The following is a 17,486-nucleotide window of genomic DNA, read 5'->3' as shown; positions in this document are numbered from 1 at the left end:
GGGTAGAAACAATATAATCAGATCCCAAAAGGGACTCACAGTCTAAGTGGGAGGGAGAACAGGTATTGAATTCCCATTTAGCAGATGAGGGAACTGAGGCACAGAGAGGTGAAGTGACTTGAACAAAGTCACACAGCTGACAAGTGGCGAGCTGGGATTCAAACTCGGGTCCTCTGACTCCCAGACCTGCACTCTTTCCACTAGGTTGGTGGTCCTCTTTCCATTTTTATTTCAGCCTTTTCAGGAGGCATGGAGGACCCCAGTTCTTGGGCAAGCGTGATAACTGTGGGGCCACGGTAGATATATGCTCCATTACATAGCAGTCAATCAGTGGTATTTATTGAGCACTTCCTACGTGCAGAGTACTGTACTAAGCTCTTGGGAGAGCACAATACAACAGAGTTGGTAGACACATTCTCTGCCCATGGTGAGCTTAAATTCTAGAGGGGGAGATAGACATTAATATAAATTATTTGTTTATAATATATAATTTATAGATTTGAATATATGTTTGGAAAGTCTCTGAGCACCTGTTGGGACTCCATACCCACAGGATCTTGTGTGTGTGGCCCGGTCAGTCATCTCTCCTGTTCCCTTCCTCTTCTGCCCCCATCTTTGCAGAAGTTTGATTGAACCCAGCTTCCTGTCCCCATCCCCGTCACTTGGTGTGAGGTAACCCCCAAATTTTCAGCCCTTGATGACTATACCTCACATGACCCTGTTCCTTGTCTGGGTTCTGTACTCCATGATGAAGAAGACCTGGCTTCTAATCCCCATTCTGCCACGTGACTGCAACATGTCCTTGGACAAGTCATTTAACTTCAGTGTCTCAGTTTCCTCCTCTGTAGAATGGGAATTAAATGACTGGTTTTTTCCCCCTTAATCTGTGAGCCCCATATTGGCTGAGTCCAGCCTAGTGCTTAATACAATACTTGGCAAATAGTAAGTGCTTACATCCACTATTATTTTTATTATCATTATTATTATTGTCTGGTGCCCAGACTCAGTTGTGTACATTCAATAAAGATGGGAAATGGGAATCTGAAACTGAAAGAGGAAGTAGGATTAGCCCAGTCCAATTAAAAAATGTTTTACATCTTTGTTATGAATTACTAATCTATTAATATTAAGCACTTAGCACAGTGCTCTGCACATAGTGTGTGCTCATTAAATATGATTGATTAATTGATTAAATTGTTCCCAGGACATAGAATTTTAGTTTAACCTAATCCTTAACCTCCATGACTCTATTTTTAAAAATAAGGGTTAAATCTGGAAAAAAATCCCAAAAGTTTTCATTAAAAATTTTGCCTCACTACTTTCACTGCCAGGATGGATTTGAATTAATTTAGAAATTCAGCCCAATTTTCCCACATTCGACTCAAGTCAATTTAGCACACTTTTGTGATGGATCATCCATATTTCTACTCTTTCCAATAGAATCAACATGCATTTCAGAACGTGATTTCTGGAGAGAGCGATCATTTTTAAGCCCATCTTCTTTTTTTTCCCGAAGAATTTCCCTTGTCCCCTTTCAGTGAAGAGTCTGGTGTTTCCATGGTGACGGGTGCCCATGGCCAGTTTTTGCTTCTCTTTGTAGTCTGGGTTTTCGTTTTACTTGCTCTAATGCAGAGCCCTCACGGCAAACCCAAGATTTGTGCATGGCTCTATTTTTGATTGACCCTGGAGTCCAGCGCCCTGGTTCTGTGAAGGGTCTTAGCATGGTTGTAAAGGCCAGTGGGAAGGCGGGAGTCCACTGACTGTGTGCAAATGACCTGTGCAAATGCTGTGAAGGAGTAATAAGAATGAAGAGACATTTGTCAGGCAGATGTTATTGTACGGGAGCAATTACACCAAAAGCTAAACTAAAACCTGACATTTTAAGAAATTTAAGGTAGTCATCCAGCCAACTTCAACAAATAATCTACCCCCAAACAGTTGCTTCTGAATTCCTTTTTTTTTAAAACTTCACAATGAAGGGCAATAGCACTCTAATCACTAGTAGTTGGAAGAGTATGTTTTAAGTGCTTACTGTGTGTAGACCAATGTACTAAGTGCTGGGAGAAAATACACAGGTGGGAAATAAACACGTTCCCTGTCCTTCGTGGGGCTCGCTGTCTAAAAGTTTAAATGGGGAGACGGGATTGGAGACAGACATATTAGCGTGGCCTAGTTGAAAATATGGCGTACTGGATAGAGCACGGGCCTGGGAGTCAGAAGATCTAATCCCGGCTCCGCCATATGTCTGCTATGTGACCTTAGGCAAGTCATCTCACTTCTCTGTGCCTCAGTTACCTCATGTGTAAAATGGAGAATAAGACTTGAGTCCTATGCAGGGCAGGGATTGTGTCCCAACTCAATTTGCTTGTATCCACCCAGCTCTGAGTAAAGTGCCTGGCACATAGTAAGTGCTTAACAAATGCCATAATTATTATTATTAAAAACATGAGCCTGGGAGTCAGAAGGCCCTGGATTCTAATTCTGGCTCCGCCGCTTGTCTGCCGTTTGACCCTGGGCAAGTCAACTCACTTCCCTGGGCCTCTTTTACCTCATTTGTAAAATGGGACTTAAATCCTTCTCCCTATGACTTATACTCTGAGCCTTAGGTGGGCTAGGGACTGTGTCCAACCCGATCTGTATCCACCCCAGCACTTAGGACAGTGCCTGGCACATAGTTAAGCGCTTAACAAATACATAATAATTATTATTATTATTATCTACTCCAGTGCTTAGAGCAGTGTGTGACATAGTAAGCGCTTTACAGATGCCATAAAAAAGGAGTGATGAAACAGTAAAACACAATGACGAGCTGCCCACAACGAGCTTACAGCCTAGAGGGTGAGAGCATACTCTCCCCAGTGTTTAGTACAGTGCTGTGCATGCGGTAAGTGATAAATAAATATGATAAACTGACTACAATGCAAGAGAATTAGCGGACATGGTCCCTGTCTATAGCAAACTCACAGTCTAGGAAGGACTGGACGTTTCACCACTGGAATCACAAGGGCCAGTCGGTGAGTCAGTCGATCGTGTTTATTGAGCACTTAATGTGTGCAGAGCACTGCACTAAGTGCCCTGGTCCCAGAGCTAAGCTGGGACACAAAGTCGGCCCAGCTAGGCTGCTACGGGAGCGACGCATCGGAACAATAAAACTCAGTGCCTGGAAAATCAGAGGAAAGCGGGCCAGGGTCAGACTTTCCTCTTTGCCTCACCTCCGGTTGGAAGAGTTCTCTTTGCTCTCCCTGGACTCTGGGACTTTCCAGGGGAGATCCAAAAAATGGGTTAAGGAAAAGGGCCCTTGCTCTAAAGGAGCTTACAGTCCAATTGGGAGATAGACATTAAAATAAATTACAGGGAAGGGAAGCAAATGAGTATAAGGAAATGGACCTAAGAGCTATGGAGGAGGGGATTGGAGGGCGGGGAGGGGAATATTTAATTGCTTAAGGGTTGGGACTATCAGAGGTATTTATTGAGCTCTTACTGTGTGCAGAGCACTGGATGACTAAATACACAGGAGAGGCAAGAGGGAGGGAAAATGGGGTGAGAGAGAGAAGTTTTTCAATCTCAAGAAAAGCAGTGTGGTCTAGTGGAATGAGCATGGGCCTGGGAGTCAGAGACTCTGGTTTCTATTCCTGACTCCCCACTTGTCTGCTGTATGATCTTGAGCAAGTCATTTCACTTCTCTGGGCCTCGGTTGCCTCCTCTGTAAAGTGGGGATTGAGACTGTGAGCCCCACGTGAGACAGGGACTGTCTCTGACCCGATTAGCTTATAACTACCCCATTACTTAGTACAGTGCCTGGCACACAGCAAGCGCTTAACAAATGCCATTTTTAAAAAACTGTATATATATATATATAATTGCCTGGTGGCCTGGTGAGGGATAATCATGCACATCCTGGGCTCAGAGCCCAGAGTGTTTTGCACACTTTCATTAAGCTTCACCTGTCTCTGAGAGGCAGGTGGGGGTTATCATCTGCATCCTGCAGGTGAGGCAGGGAGCTGGTAAGAACTGACTTGACAACCAGGCTGTCACCGAGTGGGGTTATCTGATCTGCTCAAGGCCAAGCTGGTGACAAGCAACAAGCTACTCTCCTACTACAACCCAGTCCTCACACTTTGCTCCTCCTGTTTAACCTTCTCACTGCCCTTCAATCTCATCTACCTCGCCGCCGACCCCTCGCACACATCCTGCCTCTGACCTGGATCGGTCTCCCTCCTCAAATCTGACAGACAACTTCTCTCCCCGCATCCAAGCTTTACTGAAGGCACATCCCCTCCAAGAGGGCTTCTCTGACTAAGCCCTCCTTTCCTCTTCTCCCACTCCCTTCTGCGCCACCCTGACTTGCTCTCTTTATTCACCCCCCTCCCAACACCACAGCGCTTATGTCCGTATCTGTCGTCTGTTTCTATTAATGTCTGTCTTCCCCTCCAGGCTATGAGTTCATCGTGGGCAGGAAATGTGTCTGTTTATTGTTATATTGTACTCTCCCAATTGCTTAATACAGTGTGGCTCAGGGAAGCAGTGTGGCTCAGTGGAAAGAGTCAGAGGTCATGGGTTTGAATCCCGGCTCTGCCACCTGTCAACTGTGTGACCGCGGGCAAGTCACTTCGCTTCTCTGGGCCTCACTTACCTCATCTGTAAAATGGGGATGAAGACTGTGAGCCTCACGTGGGACATCCCGATGACCCTGTATCTCCCCCAGCGCTTTACAAATACCAACATTATTAATACAGTACTCTGCAAACATTAAGGGTTCAATAAATACGTTTGAATGGACGAATGAACAAGCTCTGGCCTGGTAGCTCAATCCGCCGTGTGGCAGAGGCTCCCTTTGGGAGGGCCAGGGGGGCCAAGGCGGACCAGGTCAGCCGGAACCTGAGGAACCTGGAGAGACAGAAGGGCAGTCCCTGCTCCCTGACAGCCCCTGGGATGCTCACTGTTGAAGCAACATGGCATAGTGGATAGAGCACTGGCCTGGGAGTCAGAAGGTCATGGGTTCTAATCCCTGCTCCGCCGCTTATCTGCTGCGTGACTTCGGGCAAGTCACTTTACTTCTCTGTGCCTCGGTTACCTCATCTGTAAAATGGGGACCTCACTTGTCCCACCTGGGGCTCACAGCCTTTAATCCTCATTTAATGTAATTTGATTGACGGATCAGATTACACAGCTCCTTTTCTCTGAAGAGTCCAAGGCCTCAGATGTTTAGAGATAGATGTTTAATCCCTATTTTACAGATGAGGAAACTGAAGCACAGGACAGTGACTTGCCCCATATCACACAGCAGCGAGAGATGGAGCTGGGATTAGAACCTAGGCCCTCTGACTCCCAGGCCCATACTCTTTGCAAGTGCTTAGTACAGTGCTCTGCACAAAGTAAGTGCTCAATAAATACGATTGAATGAATAACGTAGGCCAGGCTGCTTTCCTTGTACTCTCTCAAGTGCTTATTACAGTGTCTGCACACAGTAAACGCCCAATAAATATCACGGATTGAATGATTGGGTCTCTCCACTATTAGCATTTAGAGATGTTTAATGGGGGCCAGGGACTTTGGGGAAATAGGAAATGAAGTACCCCTTCCACTGACCACTCCCTGTCTTATGTGCTACATGCTCTATGCATGTTCCAACTTCCCTGAGAACTCCCATTTTAAGTCAATAGGACTATTAGGTCACAAGGGAGCCCACAATCAGCACACGAACAATTACACAATTGCACATGGACATCCTTGGGAAAGGTGAGTTTTCCCTCAAGACCATAAGCCCATTATGGTCAGCGAACATAGCCACTAATTCTGTGGTATTGTTCTCTCCCAAGGGCTTAGTACAGTGCTCTCAGTACAGTAGTAGACGCTCAGAAATTGCCACTGATTGATGTTATAGCAGAAAGAAGACTGAGGGTCATCTTGACTCACAAGCTGCTTGAGTCACCAAAGTTTAGAATCTAGATAACGTCATTCCTGGAACGAGATGGTGTAGAGTCACTTACTTTGAAAAGCAGCATGGGCTAGTGGGAAGAGCAGGTAACTTGGTTCTAATCCCACCTCCCTGATTTGTCTGCTGGGTGAGTTTGGGCAAGTCACTTAATTTAACTGTGCCTGTTACCTCATCTGTAAAATGGGATTAGGACTGGGAGCCTTATTTGGGACGTGGACTGTGCCCAGCCTGGTTATCTTGTATCTGCCCCAGCACTCAGTACAATGTCTGACATGTAGTAAGCATTTAACAAATACCATTAAAAAAAAAGATAACTGGCACAATTAAAACTTTTCCACCCCTAGATTGATTAAGTGGTGTCTATCAGGGGACGAAAGATAGATTAGAAGAATTGTCTTCCCAATTGGAAGTGCTTGATGGAATTAAAAAGGAAAATGAGCCCAGAGTGACTGGATCAGATTTATCTGTTTAAGAGGAGGGAAGAAGACTGTCAGCTTTTTCCTCTTCCAGATTTCAGGCTGCCTTTGAGGGATTCCCATTTTTAACCAAGTGGGGTTAGAGAGACAGTGGGATGGTCAAGACATAGCAGGGAAAGGGGAAGCAGCCTAACGTCTCTCCACCGGACTCATCGTACCCATCTAGTCAATCGGTAGGATCTATTGAGCACTTACTTTGCACAGGGCACTGTGCTAAGCGCTTGTCCTCACATATGGGGACTTGATAAATGAATGTCACTGGCCACAGCCTGATCCTGAGCACCAGCAGAAACCAAGAAATGAAATGGAGGAAGGCAGCGGAGCTGTTACATTACATAACAAATTGTGGTATTTGTTAAGCGCTTACTATGTCCCAAGTGCTGGGGTAGATGCAAGATAATCATGTCCTGCCTGGGGCTCACAGTCAAAGTAGGAGAGAGAACAGGTATTAAATCTCCATTTTGCAGATGAGGGAACTGAGGCACAGAGAAGTGAAGTGACTTGCCCAAGGTCACGCAGGAGATGAGTGGCTGAGGCAGAATTAGAACCCAGATCCTCTGATTCCCAGGCTCCTATTCTTTTCATTAGGCCAGGGTGCTTCTCTATGGTTACAGGATTCTCTCCATTTCCCCCCCACCGCACCCTACTGCCGTCTCCTCAGAGAAGCAGCATGGCCTAGAGTCTAGAGCCCAGGCTTGGGAGTCAGAAGGTCCTGGGTTCTAATCCCAGCTCCGTCACCTGTCCGCTGTGTGATCTTGGGCAAGTCACTTCGCTTCTCTGCGCCTCAGTTCACTCGACTGTAAAAATGAAGATTAAGGCCGTGAGCCCCAGGTGTGACACGGACTGTCTTCAAACTGATTAGCTTAATACAGTGCCCGGCAAGCAGTCTCAATCAACTGTATTTATTCAGCAATTACTGTGTGCAGAACACTGCTCTAAGCGCTTGGGAGAGTACAAAATAACCAAGTTGGCAGACACATTCCCTGCTCACAATGAGGTTACAGAGTAGAGGGGACATAATAAGCGCTTCACAAGTACCACTTAAAAAAAAAAGAGCCAAGGAGCTCTAGAGATCAGTGACAACCACGGGAATAGTTCGGCCCCTGTGTCTATCGCAGAAAAGGCCCTAGATTAGAATAATAACAATAGTAATAATAATAGTATTTGTTAAGTGCTTACTATGTGTCAAGCGCTGTTCTAAGCACTTGGGGAGATACAAGCTAATCAGATTGGACACAGTCCATTTCTCACAAGGGGCTCGCAGTATTAATCCCCATTTTGCAGATGAGGAAACTGAGAAGTTAAGTGACTTCCCTAAGATCACACAGCTGACAGGTGGCAGAGTCAGAATTAAAACCCACATCCTTCTGGCTTCCAGGACCGTGCTCTAGCCCAAACCCATTGTGTCTAGGTTGAAACCAGCCTAGGTAGGATTCCCCTGGCCAATAGCAATAGTATTTATAGAGTGGCTACTAATACTAATAATTATGGTACTCGTTAAGGGTTTACTATGTGCCAAGCACTGTTCTAAGTACTGAAGTAGATACAAGTCAATCAGGTTGGACACAGCTCACACTCTTAATCCCCCTTTTTACAGACAAGGTAACTGAGGCCCAGAGAAGTTAAGTGACTTGCCCAAAGTCACACAGCAGACGTGGCGGAGCCGGGATTAGAAACCAGTTCCTTCTGATTTCCAGGGCCGTGCTCTAGCGACTAAGTCACGCCGCTTCTCTAGCCCCGTTGCTTCTCTACTGAGTGCAGTGTACTGTATTAAGCGCTTAGGAAAATACAACAAAAACTCAAGTCACGTTCCCTGCTCACAAGGAGCTTACGCTCTAACGTGGGGGGACCGACCCATAGATTTCTGCAAGTAATGGAATCAGAATAAATCATGAGTACCTTTTCAAATGAACATTCACGTACACCCGAATGCTGAGTTTTGATATAAATGAACGCATAAGCACAGTTCCTGTTTCCAACTCCATCCCCTTCTCCTCGTCCTTCTGTCCATCCGCGGGACTGAGATTACTTGAGGACCACTGTTCCTTTAAACGGGGGCCTTGGACTCTTCAGAGAAAAGGAGCTGTGTAATCTGATCAATTAATCAAGAGCATTAGACACGGGGCTTTCCACCAGATCCCAAAATCATCACAATGTGTCACCATCAGCATTTCCTTCCCCAAAATCACCCTTTCCCCCTTCTTGTCTGAGTCTAAATTCATATCGAGAATGAGCCGTCCAAACTGAATCCCGGAATTAGTGAGTTCCTCCCTTCTCAGGAATGTTCTCCGAATATAGCCCCAGCCCTCGGCATTCGGTGAGCAGAAATACTGAGTCTGGGCTTTTTCCATCAGAGGAACTTACTGAGAAACTACCGAGTGGGATTTAGGAAGGAGTAACAGAGGTAAGATACATTCCCTGCTCTCAAGGAGCTTACAATCTAATGGAGGAGGCACACTCCCCCTTCTCCAAGCCCTACTGAAAGCTCACCTCCTCCAAGAGGCCTTCCCAGACTGAGCCCCCCTTTTCCTCTGCTCCTCCTTCCCTCCCCATCGCCCTACTCCCTCCTCTCCGCCCCACAGCCCTTGTATATCTATGTACATATTTATTATCCTATTCATTTTTTAATGACATGTATATACCTATAATTCATTCATTCATCCAATAGTATTTATTGAGCACTTACTATGTGCAGAGCGCTGTACTAAGCGCTTGGAATGTACAAATCGGTAACAGATAGAGACAGTCCCTGCCCTCTGACGGGCTTAGAGTCTAATCGGGGGAGGCGAACAGACAAGAACAATAGCAATAATTCTATTTATTTACATTGATGCAACTGATGCCTGTCCACTTGCTTTGTTTTATTTTTTTTTGTCTGTCTCCCCCTTTGTAGACTGTGAATCCACTGGGTAGGGATTATCTCTATTTGTTGCCGAATTGTTCTTTCCAAGAGCTTAGTACAGTGCTCTGCACAAAGTAAGCGCTCAATAAATACGATTGAATGAATGAATCAATCAATCATTAGTATGTATTGAGTGCTTACTGTGGGCAGAGCACTGTACTAAGCACTTGGCAGGAATAAAATATAACAGACACATTCCCTGCCCACAATGAGCTTACAGTCTAGAGGAAGTGTTTCCAGGCAGTTGGAGGAGCAGTGTGGTTTAGTAGAAAAAAACACAGGTCTGGGAGTCGGAGGACGTGGGTTCTTATTCCGGCTTTACCAGTTGCTTGCTCTGTGATTCTGGGCAAGTCACTTCACTTTTCTGGGCCTCGTTTTCCTCACATTGCAAAATGGGGATTTAATATCTTGTCTCCCTCCTATTTAAACTGTGAGCTCCTTTGGGAAAGAGAGTGTTTCCAGCTGTATCTACCCCAGCACTTAGAACAGTACTCAACACATAGTAAGCGCTTACCAAACAGAACAGTGATAAAAATAATAATAGTGAAAGCAGGGGGAAGAACAAGATTAGAACAGGGATCATTTCAAAGACGACTCCATCAAAGAGCTGAATAAATCATCGAATACACAGATAACTCTAATGACGGATCTTCTAGTGGACAGAGCACGGGCCTGGGAGTCAGGAAGACCTGGCTTCTAATTCTGGCTCTACTACTTGTCTGTTGTGTGACCCTGGGCAAGTCACTTCACTTCTCTAGACCTCAGTCACCTCGTCTGTAAAATGGGAATTAAGACGGCGAGCCCTAGGTGGGACAGGGACCGTGTCCTACCTGATCTACTTGTTCTACCCCAGCGCTTAGTACAGTGCCTGGCACATAGTAAGGGCTTAACAAATACCATTAAAAAAAAAGACTCGGCCAACCTGCGGCAGACGGAGCACAAGACACATGATAACATTTCCCACCTCTCCTGTTGGGAGCGGGATGATTTGGAAGAGGCCAGAGGACAGGGCGGGGAAGGCCAGTTTTCTGAGGTTTGTGTTTTGAGCGGTGGCCACAGCCTCGCTGCCCTATTTTCCTCCCTCTTGTTTGTCTAAGTTCCACACGGAAAACAGTCTGGCTCGGAGTTGATTCAGAGATTCCTTAGGTCGGGTTTAGCCTCCTACCAGTGGCGATCCCCACCCCCCGAGCGCAAACACGTGAAATGCGGGAGTTGTTTGCCACGCTTCAGGAGGAGAGAGCCAACGCCAGGCAAAGTCCACGTTCTCTCCGTGGCGGGGACAGCTTTCACTCTTAGTTATTAACAATAATAATAACTGGCGTGTAAAAGTGCTTACTGTGTGCCAGGCGCTGTACGAAGCGCTGGGGCAGAGACGAGAAAATTGGGTTTGAACACAGTCTCCGTCCCACATGGGGCGCACGGTCTTAGTCCCCGTTTTAGAGATGAGGTCACTGAGGCCCAGAGAAATGAAGTGCTTCGCCCAAGGTCACACGGCAGACAGAGGTGGAGCCAGGATTAGAGTTAATCAATCCATCAATCAATATTTATCGAGCGCTTACTGTGTGCAGAGCACTGTACTAAGCGCTTGGGAGAGTACGCCCAGGTCCTCTGACTCCCAAGTTCTTTCCCTCTAAGCCTCTGTTATGTCGTTCACAGTTGAGAAGCAGCATGGTTTAGTGGAAAGAGCCCGGGCTCGGGAGTCACAGGTCATGGGTTCTAATCCCCGCTCCGCCACTTATCAGCTGTGTGACTTTGGGCAAGTCACTTAACTTCTCTGAGCCTCAGTTACCTTATCTGTAAAAATGGGGATGAAGAGTGTGAGCCCCATGTGGGTCAAGCTGATGACCTTGTATCTACCCCAACGCTAAGAACAGTGCTTGGCACCTAGTAAGCATTTAACAAATGCCATCATCATCATCATCATTATCATTATTATGGGGGGTGGGAGGGTTGTCGAGCCAGCCGAGGAGACCCGGAGCATTTTCAACCGGGTCCCAGTCCCCTGCTGGAGGAGCGACCCGTCTCTCCCCTGGTTCTGTGGCGTTTGGCAGCCAGGACTGTCATTTGTAGGGAAGTGGTTGGGTGACGGCGTTAGGACTCCACCCTCGTCTGGGAAAGATGCTCCGGAAGAGGGGCTGAGTCAAGCTATCGTTCTCGTGCCCCGGGTGTAGGCCAGGCATTGTGGACTCTCCCTTCCCCCAGTCTTCTTCTTCTACTTTGCGATAGAAGCCTTCCTCTGTCCAGGGAGGAGGCAGTGGGTCACAGTGGCAGGAAAGGGAAGTGGGCACTAGGGTGAAAAACCAAGTCAAAGGGGTTCATCTTGCCACATCTGCTTTAAGGCAGCGTGGCTAGTGGGAAGAGCCCGGGCCTAAGAGTCGGAGGGCTTGGGTTCCAATCCCGACTCCTCCACTTATCCATCAACCGATCGTATTTATTGAGTGCTTACCAAATGCAGAGCACTGTACTAAGAGCTGGGGATAAAGCACTTATCTGCTGGGTGATCTTGGGCAAGTCACTTCGCTTCTCTGGGTCTCAGTTCCCTCATCTGCAAAATGGGGATTCAGTAGCTGTTCGCTCTCCTACTTAGACCGTGAGCCCCATACGGGTCCTGAGCATCCTGTATCTACCCCAGCGCTTAGGACAGTGCTTGACACATAGTAACTGCCTAAGAAATTCCACAATTACAATCACTAAAGTCCATCTCTCCTAGCTCTCTCTACCTCTTTGATCGTGAGCCTTTTTATGGTGCTAGTACGGCAGTTAAACTGATTATCCTCTATCTTCCCAGCGCTTGGCTTTTCTAGACTGTAAGCTCACTATGGGCAGGGAATTTGTCCGTCAGATGTAATATAGTACTCTCCCAAGTGCTTAGTACAGTGCTCTGCACACAGAAAGTGCTCAATAAGTACAACTGAATGAATGAATGCTTACTAGGTACCAGAATAATAGTAGTCATAAAAATTATTATTGTTACCCATTTCTTTTGAATGAATGAATGCTTAATAGATACTATAATAATAATAGTAATCATATTATTGTTAATAATTTTTATTTTTAAGCACCTTTTTTGACTGGAACTCTGACTGTAGGAAACGCAGCTGAAAGTTCTTTGATCAAAAATGTGCTCGTCGGAACGCAATCCCCTTGGACTCTCCTTTGGCAAGCACTGTGGAAATTCTCCACCACGAAAAATCTGGAGCCTCTCGGTGGCTGATTTTCAGACTTGAGGCTTCAAATATGTCTGGACCCTTCCCTGAACTGAAGCCGGGAAAGAGGAGCCTGGAAGCCGGCAGGCTCTTCTGGAGCTCAGGAAAAGGCTGGGAGAGAAGCAGCGTGGCCTAGTGGGTAGAGCACGGGCATGGGAGTCAGAAGGGCCTGGGTTCTAATCCCGGCTCTGCCGCTTGTCTGATGTGTGACTGTGGGCAAGTCACTTCACTTTTCTGGGCCTCAGTGACCTCATCTATAAAATGGAGATGAAGACTGTGAGTCCCAAGTGGGATGGGGACTGTGTCCAACCAACCTGATCTGCTTGTAACCACCCCAGTGCTTAGTTCAGTGCCTGGCACGTTGTAAGTGCTTAACAAATACCATCATTCTCATCAAAAGATGGGAGAAGGCGGGTCGGGAGGTTGACCTTCGGCCCACATGATGCTTCATTCCCCTTGGGCGTTCCCGTAGCTCCACGCTGGACCCTCTCCCTCTCGTGTTCTGGTTCTCAGGCTGAGCCGGCCGGGCTGCCGAGTCAGCGGATTGTAAGCCGTTTGGGGTTTGTGTTTTCTCTTTGTTTGGTTTTTTCACAGAGGTTCCAGATGTTTTCTCTATCCATCTCGCGGGTTTATGTGTGTGGCTGTCCCTGGAGGTGAAGCCAGCCCCTCCTCGTGCTGAGATCCAGGCCGGCAGATAGAAAACGTGTCCAGACTTGAGGGATATCCCTCGTTCCCAGAGGCGTGTGAGCTCGGACCAGGGTTCCCACTGAGATCAAAACCCCCTAAAATCACATCTCCCCACACTAAGCCCTCGATTTTTCTTATCTGCCCTCTCCTCTGCGTCAATTACGAACTTGGCTGTGGACTCCTTAAGCACTTTGATACTCACCCCAGCCCCCTGGTCACTTCACTTCTCTGGGCCTCAGTTACTTCAACTGTAAAATGGGGATCAAGACTGTGAGCCCCATCTGGGACTGCGTCCAACCCGATTTGCTTGTATCCAACCCAGCGCTTAGTATAGTGCCTGGCACGTAGTAAGCGCTTAACAAAAAGCACAGTTGTTATTATTTTTATTATTATGGGAAACGCTGTTTGCACCTCAAATGACTAGATTGTCCCTGGGAGTAGATGACTCCGGGCTAGGATGTCAGGTCACTTAGGAGTAAAGCGGTGGAGAAGATTGCTCTCGGAGAAGTGGCCAGGATACATCCTTCGTCATCAGCGACTCGAGCTCCACCATCCGTCCCCGCATCCTTTGCCGAATCAGCCTTAGGGGTTCCAGACAGCAAGGGGAGAAGGTCATCATCCACACTGAACGGTCAATGTTTGAGCATCTGAAGCACAGTTATTATTATTATTATTATTGCTGAATGCAGCACAGTGCCGCTTGGGAAATAGGCCAGGATGCATTTCCTGCCCTCAAGGAGCTCTCACTCAAAAAATGCCTTGGGTTGTTCTCTTTCTTATTTCCCAAATCCAGGCATGTTCCTCACACCGCTGGAGTCAGAAGCTCCTTGGAAGGAGGAAAAAACAATGGGAAAAATGCTTTTCTCGGTAGGACGGATAAAAATTGGAATCTCCTGAAGCAGGACAGCTTGAGGTTCCTGAGAAGGAGCCGACCCGGCTTGATTTCCGCACGGTGGCCGAGGGCAGCTTCTACAAAAGAGTGAGACTTCCTCTGTCGTGAAGAAGAAATCTCTACTGTGAGCCAGCGTCACATTTTGGATTAATGAGCCTATTCCATGAGTCACCCTTTTGAAGGAAGCCAGGCTGAAGGTGCTCCAGGTGGCTTCAGGTTAAAAGCCCTTCCTGAACTTCAAGGGCACCTGCTCCATTCGGCATAACACGTCTTTCTCCTCTTTTAAAGAGCAGTCAAAAGGCCCCCTCCTCCAAGAAGTTTTCCTTATTGATCTCAATCATTCTCCAACCTGCCAGTGCAACCATCAGTCGATTAGAAGTATTTATTGAGAACCTTATGGGTGCAAGGCACTGTACTAGGCACCTGGGAAAGTACAATAAAAGTAAGACAATTCCTGCCCTCAAGGAGTTTGCAATCTAATGGGGAAGGCAGAGAGAAGCAAATTAATCCCAAATAATGGGAACAGAAGGTACAGAAGGTGATAAGAGCATATAGAGGGGAAGGTAAATAGATGAATAAATAATTTATTAATAAGTGGAATAGTAGAAAGGTATTTACATAAGGGCTCACGTATATAAGTAAGTCCTAAGGGGCTGCTGCTGGTCTGTGTGGGAAATGAATAAGGGAATGCTTCCTTGAGAAGGTGAGATTTCCAAAGGGCACTGTAGCCTGGTAGTTTAAAGGAGCAGGGAATTCCAGGTAAGAGAAGGGCGTGACAAGAGGTCAAAGGTAGGAAAAAGGCGAGGCGATGAAGACGATCAGTTTGGGAAGAGTGAAGAACGTGAGCTGGAAAGTAACTGGAGCAGATATGTAGGAGGGAGAGAGTTGATGGAATGCACTGAAGCCAAAGGTCAGGAGTTTCTCCTTGATGGAGAGAGAGAAAAATGTAGCTACTGGAGTTTTTCAAAGAGTGGAGAGACATACTGAGCAGGATTTACAAAGATGACCTGGGAAGCTGAATATAGGATAGAATGAAATTCAATCGATCAATTAATCAGTGGGCTTTATTAAGCACTTACTAGTGTTGTACTAAGCGCTTGGGAGAGTACAACACATCAGAGATGATAGAAACATTCTCGGTGATAGGGGGAGAGGTTGAAAGTTGAAAGACCAGTAGTGAAAAGGCTAAGGGAGTAATCTAGTTGATGCCTCAGGTTTGAATCAGGATGGTGGCCTTTGGGTGGAGAAGAAGGAACAGGTCCTGGAAATATAGGAGAGAAAAAAATGGCAGGATTTAACAACAGACTGAATGTGGGAGTTAAAAGTCAGCAAGGAGTAGAAGACGACGCCAAGCCTGGGATTTCAGGCCAGGGAGAACGTTGATGTGGCTGATTGTGAGGGGAAAATTGAGAGGAAACCTAGGTTGAGAAAGGAAGAGGGGGAGTGCAGCTTTAGCTACGTTTAACTGGGGGTGCCAGTATGTCATTTACTTGGTGGTGTCCTCAAGGCAAGAGGAAAATGCAAGATTGAAGAGCAGGTGAGAGGTTGAGGTTAGTGAGGCAAATGTGATAGCTGAGTAGGTGCAATCTTTGACCCACTCCTTTTCAATTAATTCTCACAATTAGTATAGCGATTTGTAAATATTGATGTTAGTTGTCTGGGCGTCCATCTTGTCTCCCAGATTAGAGATAGGACATAGGGACCATTTTTATTCTTGAATGAGACCTTTATACAGAGATGATCCGTCTCTGATTTTATGTTCAGTCGAGGGCAGACTATACCCAGGGAAAAGTCTCCTCTCTCTCTCCTCCCCAAACCATTTCTCCTTCTTCTCTCTCTCTCCCCCTCCCTCTCTCTTTCTTTTCCCCTCTCTCTTTCCCTCTCTCTTTTTCTCTCTCCCCCTTCCTCAGATCACTTCTCCTCAGGGAGTCATAACTGGCCTTAGAAAACACAGCTCCAAACCCTCATCAAATTTGCACTTGGAATGCTGAGATGTGATGGTGAGGAGAAGGGGACTGTGTTCCTCTTTTTTTGTTAGGCAGGATCAGAAATGGCTCCCCCATCTCCTCTCCTCCTTCTTGCAGCTCTACGGGCGAGTTAAGAGCAGAATCGAAGGTAAAGCTGTGTTCAGGGCAGGGAAGCACAGACTGTGAAGCCTGCAGCCAGTGCTTCCGAGAGGAAGATTGGAGCCGGTCGTGACTTCTAGCGCTGTCTCGGATGCTGCTGCAGTGCATACAGAGTTGAGTGACACAGCAGGGGAGGGCAGCGCTGGAGAGACCTCCGGTGAGGGAGGGCGCTGAGGGATGCCCTTGCTTTTCCTGGAAAGGCACAGAGGAAACAGAAAAGACAACCAGCTCCCAGGATACGCATCCGGACGTGCTGAGGAAAACCAAATACGTGTCTGCTGGAGGGAAAGCTTAATATGTGACTTGTAGTCACTAGTGAGATTAGTATGGATCACACCACACCAACTCCTGCGTGGTGTATCTTTTGACAGTAGGCAGATGCTCCTAACCAATTTAGAGACACAAAGCAACGCGCTCACTGCTTCTTCCTCTGCCCAGAGGAATTCCTTGAGGTCATCGTCTCTCTGCCATGCCCTGAGCTGCATCTCTGGTTGTTTAACCTTTCTGTAGCAGGAAAAGGAATAGACACCACATTAGCAGCTGGGTGGGGTGTGAGTTTCTGGGTAGGTGTACTGCAGTTAGTACAGTAAGGCAGCAACAATGTGGGTTAAATCCTCAGGTCAGAGCTTTGTCATCCCAGGCTCTGAGCAAGTGCAAAGCAGTTACTGTTCTCGTTTCTGAGTACACGCCAGGGCAAGGAAGCATATTTTGTTCGTTCAGTTTTTCGGGCAAACAGGTCTTATGACAAATTGGTTTTTCTGCAGAAGACAAGTCAGAATTTCCAGGGCAAGGCTTGGAATTTTCTGGGCTTCTCACGGGTTAATATTTTCAGACTTCTTCCTGAACCCTCTGTACCATCAGAAATAAGGGTCTCCTAGCCAAAGATGAAGATAGGAGTAGCCTAGAGCAGCAAGGTGTCAAATTACTGCAGATGAAGAGAATCTGGGGACACAACGTGAAGAGGGAGGCTTTGTGGAAACCTTTGAGCAGGGCATGGCTAAATCCTAAAGACCATTCTGGGAAACAGAGGTTACATTCATTCATTCATTCAGTAGTATTTATTGAGTGCTTACTATGTGCAGAGCACTGTACTAAGCGCTTGGAATGTACAATTCGAATGTACAAAGCGAATGTACAATTCGGCAACAAATAAAGGCAATCCCTGCCCAATGACGGGCTCACAGTCTAATCGGGGGAGACGGACAGCAGAGCAAAACAGAACAAAACAAAAACAAGACAATATTATCACGATAAATAGA

The sequence above is a fragment of the Ornithorhynchus anatinus genome, chromosome 16, assembly GCF_004115215.2.
Source record: "Ornithorhynchus anatinus isolate Pmale09 chromosome 16, mOrnAna1.pri.v4, whole genome shotgun sequence".
Classification (NCBI taxonomy): domain Eukaryota; kingdom Metazoa; phylum Chordata; class Mammalia; order Monotremata; family Ornithorhynchidae; genus Ornithorhynchus; species Ornithorhynchus anatinus.
Note: the sequence above shows the minus strand (reverse complement) of the source record.